Source organism: Prosopis cineraria, unplaced genomic scaffold, assembly GCF_029017545.1.
Source record: "Prosopis cineraria cultivar Desert tree isolate PC_DT_omini unplaced genomic scaffold, ASM2901754v1 PC11, whole genome shotgun sequence".
NCBI lineage: Eukaryota > Viridiplantae > Streptophyta > Magnoliopsida > Fabales > Fabaceae > Prosopis > Prosopis cineraria.
Genome location: NW_026555342.1, coordinates 30,363,488 through 30,381,186, shown reverse-complemented (window position 1 = coordinate 30,381,186; position 17,699 = coordinate 30,363,488). Strand labels below are relative to the sequence as shown.

Below are 17,699 nucleotides of genomic sequence, written 5' to 3'. Positions count from 1 at the left end.
TCAACTTCAAATGCTTACTTGCTTAGTAACTTTCATGAACGAATTACATGTACATCCCATAATTATTGACAAGTAACTTATGCCTTTAAATGACTTTTCCTTTTGTACAAAAACACAGCTTTTGAGGACATATTAACCTTTTTCCTTCTTTGTGTTGAAGAGAAGTCTAATAGATCATAGATATTTGTACTTAACGTATAAAAAAAAAAAAGATATTTGTACTTTGAATGGGATCCAAGTTTTTTTTTCCTTAGAAAAAAACTCCCCATGTTAGTTGTTATCATAAATGCTGTTTTGGATTTAAGAGAAATTAAATAGAATGAATTGTTCACTACCAAAGGAAAAAAAATCTAATCGCTGCCAAAAGTCCAAAAGTCATCGTCGCTATAACAATTATCGCTAACAGTTTTTGGTGGCGACAAACATATGTCACTACCAAAAGTTTTTTACATATAAAAGTCTACTTCTTGTTGCAACCAAAAAGACTTTTACTTTTTTTAAAAAATAATAATTTATTTTATACTACGTTACTTCACCACGTGTGCATCACGTGATGCCATGTCACCTGCCATGTATGTGATAAATAATCCCACATCACATGCCATCTTGCGCCATGCCATAGGTCACACATTCGACAGATGATGCTACATCATCCCACCATCTCATGCCATGTCATACGCCATATGTGCACCTCCTCAAGCCACCTCATGTGTCACACCCCTACTTCGTGCCATATCACTTGCCATGTGTGTGCCTTCTCAAGTCACCTCATGCATCATGTCACCAACACACGTGTACGTCACCCACCACATGTATGCCTCCTCAAGCTACCTTATGCACAACGTTACCACCACGTGCTATGTCACGTATTTGTTGCAAAATATGCCAAAATCAAGATTTGAACCCTACACCTCCTACCTCCAAGCTTTAAGCCTCTCTTCTTTGCCTGTTGAACTAAAATATATTTGCAATTATTATATATAAAATTAAATATATGTTATTTAACTGCATGCACATATATCAAATAATATATTATTAAAAAGATATACATATATTTTATTTTATTTTCAATTATTAATATGAAAAAATAATTTATATGAATATTTAAATTATATTTTAATAAAATATTATTTTTTACTAGTAAATATTATTTTTGTAAGGAAAAGGAACTTAAAAATAAAAAATTTTTAAATATTAAGTAATATTATTATATACATTGTAACCAAATTTTAAATTTTATTTTTATTTTTTAAATGAAAATTATTAAGCATATAGTTTATTTATAAATATTATTATATTAGTTTATGTTAAATATCTTTTACTTTCTTCTCCATATTTTTCTCAGAACTTGATAATCTAAATGATTAAATTTTTATCTTCTCCCAAAATAGCTAAATGTTTCCCCCTCTTTCATTTAAAATATATTTTATCTGCAATATTTAATATCTTAAAAAAAGTATTTTAATAAAAAATTAATTCCAACAGCATAAATTTTTTTAATAGTCATTTTAAATAATTTTGAATTTTTAATTAATACTAATAACTTTTACAATACCAAATAATTACAAGGATCCCATATGTGATCAATTTAGTTAACATCCAATCATTCTCTATCTCATGGCAAGGTGAATTTGAATAAGTATTCATATTATTCATAGTAATAATTAGTTATAAGAATGTTATTAGTAATTTCTTTTTTTATAACAATGGAAATATAAATACACTAGGTGAAATCACATGAAATTCTTGTTCAAAAACCATTACAGCTCAATAAAAGAAGTAGACACCATGTGTATATCAAGCTAAATATCAAGTGTGTAATATGCTAATTAGTCTATAATATCATTTACATCTCATGATATGTGCACAACTTTAATGTCCCAATGACATTTATGTGTTTATATATAAGTAATAATTTATGTATAACTTAATATAATGATAATTGAAAGTAACAACCCATCAAGATTTAATTTATTATATTGAAATACTAGCTTAATAACATAATTCTTAAAAAAATATATGCTATATATGTCTAAAACAAGATTATGAATAATACAAAATTAAAAATAATTTAATAATTAAACTAAGCATATCTTCACTATTATTCTTTTCCACGATCCTATATATCATTTATTTCTAATTCTGTATATACAATAAGAAATTTAATTTCATAAATATCTTTTGAATGATTTTATTCACTTTTAAATTTTTAAAATAATTCATAAGTAATTTTTTAATAATTTAAATGATAATTTTATAAATTATTTCACATGACTTAAAATTATATTTAATTTTTTAAAAATACTTTTTTGGAGACAAATGTTGTCACCAAAAATAATTATATAAATTATTTTTATTTTTTAAATTATCTTTCATAAAAATACTTTTAGCAGTGACACTTTTGGTGGTGACAATTAAATTTTGCCCTTAAAAGTAAACTTTTAGCAATGATATATCAAAGTCACTATCAAAAGTTAAATTTAATAGTTGCCGTCAAAAGTATATATTTGGTGGTGATTTTTGGTGACGACTTTAATTTGTTGCTGCTAATGTTAACTTTTAATGATGACTTTTTGTATTGTAGCTAAAAATTGCCATCAAAAGTCACTTTTTTTTTTAGTGGTTATCTAAATTTTATGATATCATTTTAATATGTGTGTGTACAACACGTGGGATTAATAAATAAAGCTAATCTTGTTGGTACAACATGTGGGACTAATAAACTGATGGATTTCTTTGTGGCTGTCAAATTTATTTAGGATTACAACATCATCCTTAACTTATTCAATAAAATTATATCAATTCAATCAAATAAAATTTAAAGTAATATGAACGAGGAATAACATGTAAGATTAAATGAATTTGACATGATATGGTTTTATTGGATAGTACAAATGAGTGGTCCATTGTACTCATGCAAGAATTTTTATAGGAGTCACGAGAAACATATAAATTTTAATTTTAATATTTTTGTAACTCAAATCACAAGAAATATAAAAAAAGAAAATAAAAACAAAAGGGTTTACAAGGCAAAGATTTAAGCGGATGGCATTGAAAGGACAAACGAGAAGAACAATGGCACAGGGTATTGGGACAAAAGCGAATAATGCGTGTGTATCCAAAACAAAGCACTATTTGGACTGCCTGATTAAATCTGAAGAGTCAAGTTTAAAGGTTTTATTTTTTATTTTATTATAAAATTTATTAAAAAATTTTAAAAAATTCAATCAATTTGTTCAATCAATTTAGACAGTACAAATTTAATCTTAATAATGTGAATTTAAAAAAAATTAATCAATTTGCTTGATTAGCACTCCGGGCAGCTAAAATTCAATGCAGATGATCTATATTTAATCTAATTTTTTTATAATTCTTGTAAATTGACATTTCAAATATACTTTGGACATATAGTGCATATTTAAAAATTTTAAATTATAATTTTTTAAAAAAATATTTTTTGAAACATACATGTTACATATTTTAATTATATCTAGATAATCAATTTATAAAAATATGCACCATCCATGTGCAAAGGAAAAAATCTCTATTTACATATTCGGTGTAAAAAAATTCAAACAATTTTAATAATACAACTCATATCACATGCAGTAAGTGTAATAAGTGCAGTGGAAAAAACCAACCACTTTTGTTTGATTTTCATTATTGATTCTTCCCCCAAATAAACCTACAGATGCTTGACTGCTTCATTTGCAATCGGCTGGGGATAGGGCTTCAAAGACCGTGAGAATCAGAAAAGAGTTAAGGGTTTTTTAAGATTTTTAAACAATAAAATTAAAATATTGAAATATTTTTAAGAATCCAATCACAAGAAATATAAAAAAAATAAGAAAATAAAAACAGAAGGGTTTATAAGCCAAAGATTTAAATGGACTGGATCAAAGGAAAAACAAAGAACAATAGCACAGATTATTAGGACAAAGACATATATATATATATATATAGGTATATATGTATTTATGTAGGTATGTATATCCAAAATAGAGCACTATTAACCACGAAAACAGAAGGAAAAAAAATACTGAAAAAGGAGAAACAGTGATATTAAATATGAACCTTTTTAGCCTGGAGAAGATTCCAACTGGTATGTTCTTGAGAATCTAAGGTAGCATCTGGAAGTACAAAACATAAACAGCTCAAAGATGGGAATTAAAAAAGTTGAAACTGCTCAAAGGGATACAATTAAAACAAAAAGGGATACATATAACTAAATGAGGTTCCTCCTATATATCGAGTTAGGTATTCTTAGATACGCAAAGTAATTGCTTCTTATGCCACTTTTCTTACTCTCGCATGCATATTATTTTACTTTAAAAATGGCTGTTACTTACAATTAATATATCAACTAATACATTGCACTATGAATAGAAAAATAGAAAAAATTAAAAGACATACCTAGGAGACGAAAATTGTATAATATATCCACAAATGTGATGCAATGTGCTATTATGAATGTGTGAGCACCTGAAAGGGAAGCCCCAGCAATATTAATTCAAACCATGTGAGTGATGATATGTGGAAATAATTGTTTGTTACTTAGTCTTTTCTTGTCCTATTGAATTGATTGCAAGCTAGATTACTTGAGAAAAGGGCCTGTTCATTAGTCTTGAGTTGATTGCTAAATTATTTGACCAATAAAGCTGCCATATATTATGATTAGTCGTTTCTGGGGTATTGAGTAAAAATAAAAGAAATATATAGAGATATAACTTACCAAAGAGAGCAAGGATATCAGTAACGTTGAGGTCCTGATCAGCGAAGGCAACTAAAGAAAATCATCTAATAAAAGTAAATTATCTAAGAGAAAAAGTAAAAATTATCTAATTTTAGCTTACTATTTGATAGGATATACAAAGAAAACAACAAAAGAATAAGAGGGGAGGGCCTAAAGAAGATGTGGTTGGACCTGTAATGGTACTCCAAGACACTAATTAGAAACTGAGAGGATGTCATTTTGAAACGTTTTTGTCTTGGCAACATTATAATGAGAAGCACATATCAGGCAATGAAAATAGAGGAGGCTGCACAGAATTGCATGAGGAAGAAATTCAAGTATTAAACCCTTTTCTTGGGGTGTGAAGCTATCATGCTTAAGATCAAAATTGAGGTATGTAGGACCTATTTGAAACTATTTTTGTTTTATCATTTTGAGAACTGCTATTTTTAGAACATGTTTTGAGAATAAAAAAAATAATAAAAGTAAATATTTTTCTCATTCTCCCTTGATCTCTAGAACAATGATCCCATAACAGTTAAAATATGTTTTCATTTATTTGTTCTCCAGAACAATATTTTAATTTTTTATCCTTCAAAACACTTTTTGAAAATACGTTACTAAACAGATTTTTTTTTTGTTTTTTTTTTGTTCTAGAGAACAGAAAATTATTCACAGAATAGGTTATGAAATGGGCCGGTAATTTGTCCACTTGAGCCTACAACATTTAACAAAAAACTATTAATCGCAAATTGGTCCTTAAGAGTGCACATATGGAGCCATAAAAACATTCCTTTTGACTTCACATATTATTTGTTAGAGGTACTGGGACCTTATTTCTAGAGTATTCCCTTTCTTTGTCATGTGATGCGGGCAAATGGATATGAAATTATCACCTTTGCCTGATGAGATACACAAACGATGGAGATACCTATGATAATGCAGTCATGTTAGTTGACTAAACTTGATAAGTTAATTATATTCAAGTAAAACATAGTTATAGGATAAATAACTCAATTGATAATGTGGTAAGCTGATTTTTCAAGAGAAGTTGATTCAAGTCTTCCTATTATATCATCATTGAATTCTCCATACCCACAACATCCTTTTACTTCACAAAATCTTTTTCTCTGAATGATTTATCATAGGCTAGTAAAATTATTTGTTAGAGAGGAGTTAACTGCGGTGGCAATGGGGGCTGTGGAAGTTTTGGCGGGGGAAGATTTGGCGAGGGAAGCTGAAAAGGCAAGAGATAGTTAATAAAAAATAATAAAAAATAAAATACTTAATAAAATGCATGAAATATTTGATAAAACATACTGCAACTCTAACTATACTCACAAGTCTCTTGAGCCACACGATAAAAGCACGAACAGCTTTAGACACAGTCTTGACCTTGTAAGTAAGGAATGGGATGAGTGCCTCTGGTAATTTTACATCTTCTACCACCACTTTCACTTGATATTGTTGCATTTTCTTATGGTGGATGATTTATCCCAAAGTTAGAACATTACCAAGAGCGACCAAGCATCTATCAGAATCTTCTAGATATATAGCTCACATAGTTCACTGGTTTTTCCTAGTGAAGTACCCTCTGACATGCATATAAGAACTTACTCCCTTTTGTGTTGTGAAATTCAGGAGATTGTATATGAGGTGCATTGGCAGTTGTCTCCTGTCATAAGGTCATAAAGTCCATCATTTTATCTTTCGTTTTTGCAAGCTGGGCTTCCAAGTAGGCTTTTTAAAAATGAGGTCATAAGGGCTAACAGAACTACCGTTAGCAATCAGTGTTTTATATAAAATTCCTTTTTAAAAATCATTTTCCAACATGTGAGAAAATTATCACTTTCATGATATAGTTTTTATTCTCAAAATCAAACTCGCATGGATACTTTTAAGCATTAAAACTTGTTAGAATCAAATTTCATATCTGGTGCTAATGATTGCATTTATTGAATAAAAAAAATTTCAACGTCGAACTCGTATGAATCATTCTCTATATCATTCCAATATTTGATAAAATGAAAATCTCATAATCAAAGTTCAAACTTGACTTAATTGATCAAATAACATTTCAAATTTGGTAAAGCTAATATCTCAAAATAAAGAAATGTTAATCAACAAATATCCGATAATCATATTAATGCATTTAAAATGATTTCCAGAAAAATGTAATATTTTAGTAAAGAAAATTTGGATAAAAAAATTAATAAAAATCAGTTGGGACGCTATTTACTTACCTGTAGTATCCTCAAGGCTCCAAACTCATTTCTTATGACTCTATTTGAGCTTCCCTTCTTCCAAACATCCAATAATATATAATAATAATATTTTAATGGACTTTATTTATTTATTTATTTATTTTTTTAAACCAACAAGATCCCATTTCAAGAGAACTCATTCAACTAAAGTTAACAATAATAATTTTGAAGTTCTAAGAACACAATTCATTCATAAAGATTTCTTCTTAGGCTTTTTACCAAACATTTAATGTGCAACATTTCAAACCATTCAATAAAACATGAAACCTTTAATTCTATTGGCTATCCATTTCCAAGCATCCAAGTATAACTTCTAAAATGATAATGTACTTTATAACCTTTCAATTTTGCAACTCTTAATAATCCAAAACTCAAATAAGACCTCAACAACTTCTTAAATAAACTCCTTTGCAAGAACTCAATTAGATTTACAAACAACAATGTCCAAATATGACCATTCAAGTTGCCAATTTCTTACATAATTCTTTAGCCATACCAACCTATTTACTTGAGATAAAATTTTCTCTTAAGCTTTGCATCAAACACTTTAGGTACATTATATTCAGCCATACAAATAGAATTTTCTAACCTTCCATCTTTTATCCAGTAATTATAAATTACCATACTATCCTCAAGAATTTAAGTAGTTACATGCAAATTCGTAATCCAATTTTTTTGACTTACAACCTACAAGTTAAATTCATGAATTAATAGCACCCAAACTAAATATACTTCTCACAATGATTAATGAAACTTCAGAAACATAAAAATCGAGCAAGACTCTCTTAAAGGCAACTTATTAAACACATTATAAGCATGAGTCCTTTGACAAATTCCAAACTTCTTTTTTTTTCAAATTTTATTTCCCAAATTTTCTAATATCTATAATTGAAATAATCCAGCTCTCCAATTTAAATCCTTCAATAATTATAAATTTTTAATACTCAAGAAAAATCAAATTTTCAGCCTTGCACATTACTCACAGTTTGCAGAAAAATGGAGAAAAATTCACAATCTCAGCCCAAAATGGTTTGCATGCAGCAACAAGGTAGCAATACTCACAGCTTTAGCCATAAACCACCTATGTACAAATAGACAGATCAAGCAAGGAAGCAAGAGGTGAGATTTACTCACCTGATCAGTTGAAACAAATGAAAGGCAGAGCTTAAAGCTCCAGCAGTACACACAGATCAGCAGATTCAGAACCATATGGAGAAGAAAGTGTCACCGCGTGAATATGAGGAAGGAGAACAGAGGCAGTCGACATCGAAACAGGGGAGGGAAAAGTCTGACGCACCCAACATCCACACCATAAAGGTTACGCACTAGATTATTGCTGCTGCTCGAAGAGGAAACAGGAACCCGACGTCTGAACAGAGAAGATGAAGACTTGATGTTGATGGCTGGAATTCACACACCTATCGACGGTGAACTGACTGACGGAAAAGGAAGCCTCACGATGATTGACGAAAAGAAGAAAGGGGAAAGAGGAGGAGCTTGGACGCTCAACAGGGGAACCTTGGTTTAGCGATCTGCGCCTCAACGCAGGGTTTTCCAGCGGACGTTACAGCAGCAGCGAGCAGAGCTCCTGCTCTCGTCGACGGCTAGGTTCGCTGGCCTCAGTCTCAATGAAGGAGGAAGAAGAAGAGAGAAGATCGAAGGAGTTGCTGTCTGAATCTCCCTCTCATACTCGCTGGTTCTAGATTTTCGAAGAACAGAGGGAAATTTTTCTTTCTCGCGTGATCTGACTGAGAGAAAAGAGAATAAAAGCTTGAATCATTTGAAATTGCAAAAATTACAAAAGAGGCACAACACTTTTCTCTAATAACATAAAAGTCATAAGTAATTTGGTAATTTTTTTTAGGGTCATTACATAATATGTTTTGAATGCTCTGGTTTGCCTATAGCAACCACCAAGATATCCTTTCCACCCTTTGGAGCAAAAGATCCTTGAGCTTGTTGTGCCTTAAGGTAATGTTTAGGAGCTTTTTTAAAGATGAAACGAAATGGAATGGGATGGCTAGAAGCCTTATGCCATTGTTTGAAAGAAAATTTTAAAAGAGGATGGAATGGCTTGGGGTGGCCTTTCAAGCCATCCCTTGCTATCCTAAACCCCTTTTTCTTGGCCCCCCAATTTGGAGGGTCAAGAATGGAATGATATGATATAAATAATATTTTTATAAAATTACCCTTATCTTTCTCACTCCCTCTAACTCTTTCACTTCCCCTTACCTTAAAATTAAAAAAATATAATTATATCTTATTTAAATCTATTAATTTTATAATTATTCTTAAATAATAATTTGATGAAATCATTTATTCTTTTAATGAAACTCCCAAACAAATGCACTCCATTCCACTCCACCACATTCCATTCCATTAATGACCATTACTTTCTATTCCATCATATATTCTCAAACATACCTTAAGAGACTACTCTAACAAACAAAACAAAAATCATAACCAAAAATATGAACAATTGAATAAAAATATGATTTTGCATTGTGATTAGGTGTCTCTTGTTAAAAAAAAAAGCATTACTAACAAGATTTTTATTACTGATTATTAGTAAGAATAATATGAAAAATTATTCAATGTTGTCTTGTTGTTATGAGTTAGACAATGATTAAAGGATAGCTAGATTTTTTACCAAAAAAAAAAAGAGAGCTAGATTAATCACATATGGGATCCTTATAATTATTTTGTATGGTAAAAGTTATTAGTATCCATTAAAAATTTATAATGGTTCAAAATGACTATTAATTAACAAAATTTATATGGATAAAATTAATTCTTTTTTATTAAAATACTAATTTTTGATAGTTTAAAAATTTACATAAAATTTATTTTTAAGAAAAGAAGGGTAAACTTTTATCCATTTAGGAGAATATAAAATTTAATCATTATTTATTAATTTAAGAGAAATATATGGAGAATATAAAAGTAAAAGATATTTAACATAAACTAAAATAATACACATTAATAATTAAATTATATACTTAATATTTTATTAAAAATATAATAAAAATAGTTATATAGATAATTTTATCATATTAATAATTGAAAATGAAATATAATATATGTATATCTTTCTTTTCATTTTTTGTGCACTTCTCGTGCAATTTCTATGCAATTTTTATACAATCTCTGTGCAATATTTATTTTATTTTTTGTATAAATTCAATTTTTACTATAAAGAAGCAAATAAATTTGATTGAATCAACAATTTGTCTACACTTGAGAACCACAAATAATCCTTAATGAAGTAAGGGAAATAGAAAATAAATTTTTATATAGCTAGTAGCTGAACAATTATCAGTAGAGATTCATTAGAGAGAAACTTGTGTATGAATATGTTAAAAATCTACAATTTTCAAACAAGTGGAGACACTACTTTGAGGATTAGCTATTAAAAATGACAACATTTTCAAAAGCAAAAGTGCATAAAAATCTTGTTAAAAGATGTTAATCGACGGCAAACATGAGAACCATCTTGTTGAAAAAATAAAAAAGAACTTCATATATCATCGTTTCCATCTTAGAATGCTACTTGACAGTAATAAAGTGAACTTCTTCATTGGTGTAAAATGACAAATGGGGTCCACAGTTAGTAATAAGCATTTTTCACAAAGTGGTGAGCTTGCCAGAAAAAGACAAAAAAATTTATAAAAATAAATGAAGGACAATTTTGGTAATGCAGACAATAAATTTTTATGCACTCATCGCAAATTTCAATATTTGGTGAATAGAAAAAAATTTCATGATTATTTGTAAGATTTCAAGAGGAGAGGCAAAGAGCCAGATGCTAGGCAGCCCCACAATTGACTGGCCAATCATTTTAAGTGTCACCCACCCCCCGCTCCTTCACTAGTCCTTTGTTCTTTCTCCTTTTTTACTCTTCCTCTCACCCTATCTCTTCTCTCCTGCAGCTCTGCCTTTAGCATTTCAAACCTCTTCTCTTTTGTAATTTTATACGCCTTTAGCATCCATGCTTCCTCCATTCAACATTCAGCTCTGCTTGCGCGATGGACAAATGATAAGAATGTCATGTGATTTTGCATAGTGTTTAAGTTTCCATTGTTAAAAAAAAAAATTACTAACAAAATTTTTATGATAGATTATTACTAAGAATAACATGAACAACTATTCAAATATGCTTTGTTGTTATGAGGTAAAGAATGATTAATGGTTAGCTAGATTAATCACATATTAGATCTTGTAATTATTTTCTATTGTAAAAATTATTAGTAACCATTAAAAACTAATAATGTTCAAATTGAACGTTAACAAAATTTGTATGGTTAAAATTAATTCTTTTTGTTAAAATACTTTTTTAGATAGTTTAAAAATTGTACATAAAATTATTTTTAAGAAAAGATGGGGAAACATTTTACCAGTTTAGGAGAAGATACAAATTTAATTAATTATTTATTAATTTTTGAGAAAAATATTGTGAAGATAAAGGTAAAACATATTTAACAAAAACTAAAATAATACATGTTTATAATTAAATTATATACTTGGTTATTGTCATTTAAAAAAATAAAAATAAAACTTAAAAATTCTTTAAAATGTTTATAGGAAAAGATTTTTTTATTTTAAATTCATCTTCCTAACAAAATAATATTTTCTGGTAAAAAAATAAAGTAATATTTCACAAAAATTATAATCTGAATAGTGATATAAATAATTTTGTCATATTAATAATTAAAAATACAATATAATATATGTATATATTTGTTTGCATTTCTCATGCAATTTCTATGCAATTTTTTTACAGCCTCTGTGCAATCTATATTTCATTCTTTGTGTGAATTCAATTTTTAGTATCTAAACAACTGAATAAATTTGATTAAATAAACAATTTTTCTAAACTTGGGAACCACAAATAATCCTTAATGAAGTAAAGGAAATAGAAAATCAATTTGTATATAGCTAGTAGCTGGACAAATTACAGTAGAGATTCGTTAGAGAGGAAACTTGTGCATCAATGTGTTAAAAATCTACAATTTTCAAATAAGTGCATACACTATATTGAGGATTAGCTGTTAAAAATGACAATATTTTCAACAACAAAATTACATAAAAATCCTAGTACAACATGTTAATTGAAAGGCAAACATGAGAACCTTGGTATCGGAAAAATTAAAAAGAAGTGCGTATACCGTTATTTCCATATTAGAATGCTACTTGACAATTATAAAGTGAACTTCTTCATTTGTGTAAAACGGCTAATGTGGTCCAATTTAGCAAGCATTTTCACATAGTGGTGAGCTTGGGAAAAAAAGACAGGAAATTTTACAAAAATAAATGGTCAATTTTGGCAACTCAATCAATAAAATTTTATGCATTCATTGGATATTTCAATATTTGGTGAATAGAATAGCAAATTCAGGATGGTTTGGAAGATTTCATAAGGAGAGGGAAAGAGCCAAGCAACAAGAAACCCAACAATTGACTGGCCAGCCATTTTAAGTGTCACCCACCCACTATGCTCCTTCACTAGTCCTTTGTTCTTTCTCCTATTTTTTCTCTTCCTCTCACCTCGTCTCTTCTCTCCTGCAGCTCAGTCTTTAACATTTCAAAGCCTCTTCTCTCTTGCAACTCTACACACCTTTAGCATCCATGCTTCCTCTATTTAATGTTCTGCTCTACTCAATTGATGAACAAAGGACAAGGATGTCATGTGATTTTGCATAGTGTTTAGGTTTCCATTGTAAAAAAAAAAAAAAAGTTACCAATCAGATTTTTATAACAGATTATTACTAAGTGTAATACAAAAAATCATTCAAATCTGCCTTGTTTTTATGAGGTAGAGAATGACTGAAGGTTTGTTCAATTGATTACATATGAGATCCTTGTGATTATTTTGCATTGTAAAAGTTATTAGCATTCATTAAAATTTAATAATTGCTCAAAATGACTATTAACAAAATTTGTGTGGTTAAAATTAATTCTTTTTATTATAATACTTATTTTAGATAGTTTAAAAATTGTGTATAAAATTTATTTTTAAGAAAAGAAAGGGAAACATTTAACCAGTTTAGGAGAAGATAAAAATTTAAACATCTATTTTATAATTTTTGAAAAAATATGGCAAAGATAAAAGTACAAGATGTTTAACATAAATTAAAATAAAACATTTTTATAATTAAATTATATACATGATTATTTCACCAAAAAAATTATATCCATGATTAATGTTGTTTAAAAAATAAAAATAAAATTTAAAAATTCTCTAAAATATTTATAAGAAAAGTATTCTTTGTTTCATTTAAATTCATTTCCTAACAAAATAATATTTTCTAGTAAAAAGTAAAGTAATATTTTATCAAAAATTATAATCTAAATAGTGATGTAAATAATTTTATCATATTAATAATTAAAAATAAAATAAAATATTTGTATATATTTCTTTTCATTTTTTGTGCATTTCTCGTGCAATTTCCATGCAATTTTGTACAATCTGTCTGCAATCTATATTTCATTTTTTGTATAAATTCAATTTTTAATATCTACACAAATGGACAAATTTGATTAAATCAACAAGTTTTCAAAACTTGGGAACCACAAATAATCCTTAATGAAGTAAATGATATAGAAAATCAATTTGTATATAGCTAGCAGCTGGACAAATTATAGTAGAGATTAATTAGAGAGGAAACTTGTGTATTAATACGTTAAAAATCTACAATTTTCAAACAAGTGCAGACACTACATGTAAACTGATCAAAAAGGCGTGATAATAAAGAGAAACACACTGGGTGTGGTTGACTCTGATTTGGGTCTGACTAATATTCTGGTATGGGTTACATTATTGAGGATAGCAATCTTAAGGGGGTGTGGCACATGCCAAATCCAGAACCTCTGAAGTTTAAAGCTCTCAGATTCATGAAATTCTATGCAAAGTATATGTGAATTTTGTCATATATATAAACAGAAAAGTAAATATAAGGTACTAATAATTAGTGTAAGACTTCATGAAATTCCAAGACTCAAACTTGGATTTAGCTTATATTATTTATAGGGATCTAAGGATCGAAAGAAAAATCATACCAAAATAATATCCACAATTACTGCGACAAAAATTAAGGGGAACAAATAAAAGCATTGATAAGAAGGGCCTAGCTTTAAGTATTTCAAAAGCCAAGACCAAGAGTATAACTGTTAACCATCATACTTAAGCCAAAGGGCTCAAAAAAAAAAAAATGGACATCTAGATGTTAACATAAATACTACAAGCCAAACTCAAATTTATATCGCCATACATTTCAGCATGAGCCTGATACACTTCAACAAGCAATGTTTGACTTTATATTGCAATGGATGATTTGAGGTTTACAATCATAATGAAGATAGCACAAGCCTTCTGCTGCTCCAAGAGCAATTTTGTAGCAACTACTCCAATCCAATATACACATTTTTGTTAAATCATATAATAGCTTAATCATGTTTCATAATAATCACTGTTTAAACGCGCGAAAGCCAAAAATAAAACAGCTAAAATTTATGAAAGAAAATGTCAACCGTAGTAGTGATATACCTAATTGAGGGGCCAAAATATACTTGGGAAGATGAAGGTGAGAGAACTCAAACGTACCAGGTGAGAAGACTCAACAAAAAAAAAAAAAAGGTACGAAGCCTAAAATAGAAGGATTCTTTAACTAGTTTTCAGATCGAGGGAGTAATGGAGTAGGGAAGAAGTACCGTCGGAGGCGAAATGGCGAGAGGAAGCTTGGACAATGTGTGAGATTTAGATCTAAATCATGACCCTTTGGCATTTGCGAACCAAGAAGACAGAGCGACAACGGACGACGGTGGCACATGCGCTGTGCTCCGGCGAGGACCTTCAATAATGGTGTGGGTCTTGGGGGTAGATGGTGTTGTCTTTGACGAGAGAGAGAGAGAGAGAGAAGGGAGACAGGGAGAGCAGATGATTTTTATTTTTATTTTTTGGGGGGGGGGGCCTGTCGAATGCTTGAATAGGTATTGCGGAGGGGTCCGGATCCTCTGCGCCATGTTACTCTCCGCGGCTCTGTTTTTCTTTTTCTTTGTTTTTTTTTTTTTAATTCTCCTCATCCCATTTCCACTTGTAAATGAGATAAGGAATGTCAAATTAATATGAACTCTCACTTAATAGGACTATATCATCCAACAACAGCTTTCTCGTGTATTTTGAGATGCCTTTTTCATATTTATTTAAGGCAACTATCTATTTCAAGACTCAAACTCAAGTTCATAGGATAAGTTAATTCAACTTTTTCAATCAATTTAACTAAATGATCTCAGTAAAATAAACAAATAATTTTAAATGATTAAAATTTAACCTGCTCAATTTATAACCACAATAAAATAAATGAATAAAAAATTTAATAACAATACGTAACTTTAAACTGGGTAGGTCAAATTTTAATAGTTTAAATTTATTTTTTATATGATAATTATTTTATAAAACAATTAAATTTTTGATAAAAACCATTGATTTTTTTATTCAAGCGTGAAGATGAGATGAGGAGAAGAAAAGGAGAAAGAGAATTATGAGAGGATCTGCTTCCATTGAGGAGGGGGTGCGGTTATTAATTAATATTGTTTTTTAAAAAACTCAGGCAATATCAAACCGCTTCAAACTAATTGTTATATTTAGAATTTAAATATCATATTTCTAATTGTTTAAATTAATATTTATAACTAATTTTTTAAAAATTTTTGTTATGCATCTAACTATAATTAATTTCCCCTTTTAGGACTTAACCATCGTTCTCCCTTCATAAAAATAGTACTTGCAACCTTGCTAGATTATCTTATCACCTTTCTCATCACAAGCAATGCCAAGTATTTCAAACAAGAGATATATATGAGGCAGGTTTCAAAGAAAGACTTAAACCATACAAGTGTTGTATTTTTGGAACATGTAGTAGAATAAAGTTTTAAAACCTTTCAAAACAACCTCTAAAGATCCATTAGTTTTCTATAGAAAAAATAACAATAAAATCTTTCCGAATTATATAACTGACAATGTGGCCCATCGAGATGCCATAATTTCATAGGTCAATAAGTTTTAAAGTAAAAGAGGCCATTTCATCCTTATTAAAAATAAAAAACTCCAATCACAACTTTTATTATGTGAATCTCAAGACTTGAACCAAAAATCACAATTTTGTCAAGTGTAATTTTTATTATTAAAAAAAGCCCTAATCACAACTTTTCCTAACTTTGTTCTGTGAATTAAAAAATTAAACAAAAAATTACAATAAGTGTAATTTTTATTATTGAAAAATAAGTTCTCAAAATAACAAGTCTCAATCATAACTTTTGTTTAAGGTATAACAACTAAAATTTATTGACACAAAAATCCCTAAGGACTTTGTAGAATTATGATATTTGATAGATCAAATTGTTATTTATATAATTTTAAAAAATTTATTATCATTTTCCCTTTTATATATGAATACTTGAAAAAATGTGGCTTTTCTTTTTTGGTAAAAAAATATAACTTTTGATTGTGTCCAGTGTTAGTGTTCCTCAATTCCTCTTGCAAAAAATTTTCAACGATCTTGGGTTTTAGAGCTTAGCGACAAGTCTATAATAAGAAACACTCATGGCTAGTCTATAAAGCTATGTCAAAATGTTTTTTAAAATTTTCATGAGATGATAGTTTAGTTTAGAAAAATATAAAGTATTTTAAGTATAATTAATGTGTTTTTTTAAAGTATCATTAATAAATAAATTACTTTATATTTATGTTCATATAGAATACCTATTAAATAAGAATAAATATAAAAAATAATATTAATTTCAAAATAATTTACTAATTTATTGAGAATAAGATTTAATTAAAAATATTATTTTTTTAAAAAGAGAGAATAATAAGTATGTTATTGAATGAGAGAAGAAATTTACATAGGACCAAAAAAAAAAAGGAAGCCTAAAAAATGTTGCATCTGGTTTCAATGAGCAATTTGAACCATCTAGGATTTTAATTTAGATGGTCTAGACTTACAAATTTTATTTTATATGTAATAAGATAAAAAATATAAAAATTTTAATAAGTCTACCTTATCATCAACTTTAATAATGCATGTTTAATTTAGATGGTTTAATTTAATATTAAAAGTTTTTGTAATTTTTATAAATTAAATCTATATGTACTCTAGATACTCTATATTTAAAATTTTTAAGTTGCAAATTTTTCTTAATTTTTTAACATGCTAGTTTGAAGATTATTTTTTATTTTTATTTTTAGTAATATTTTTACCAAAATAAAATTTATAAAGAATTATAAAAATATTTAATTTTAAATTTAGACTGTTTAAAATACATCTGGCTGGACAATTTCTAAATATTAAAAAAATTAATATTAAACTAGATCATCTAAATTAAATTAACGTTGTCCAGATTAATAATAAATATATTTATTAAAATTTTATAATTTTTTATAATAAATATAAAATATAAAATAAAAATAAAATTTATAAATCTAGATGGTTTAAATTTTTATCAAGTGATAAGCATTAAAACTGAGCACCAAAAATTTTCTTCACACTATGCATTTTCTTCTCCCAACATTTTCACAAGAACTCAATGGTTGAGTTTTCCACCATCAGCTTTTCCTTCTCCGACACGTCTTCATGTCACTTCATCATTTCAGATTTCAACTCTTTTTTAAAATAAAAGTTGACGTGAATTCAGCGTCTCAACAGAAT

At 28.2% G+C, this 17,699-nt stretch overlaps 1 long non-coding RNA gene across 2 annotated transcripts; it reads right to left on the bottom strand.

Annotated features, from left to right (window-relative positions):
- Positions 1-365: 365 nt before the first annotated feature.
- Positions 366-6,501, bottom strand: LOC129284934 (uncharacterized). Of its 2 annotated transcripts, none has more exons than XR_008587035.1 (5): positions 6,074-6,501; positions 4,733-4,783; positions 4,414-4,482; positions 4,075-4,130; positions 366-954 (listed from the first exon to the last, which is right to left on the bottom strand). It is a non-coding gene; the product is annotated as an uncharacterized LOC129284934 (long non-coding RNA). The 2 variants fall into 2 exon arrangements; XR_008587036.1 differs by having other exon boundaries at positions 366-946.
- Between the last annotated feature and the right edge of the window lie 11,198 nt (positions 6,502-17,699).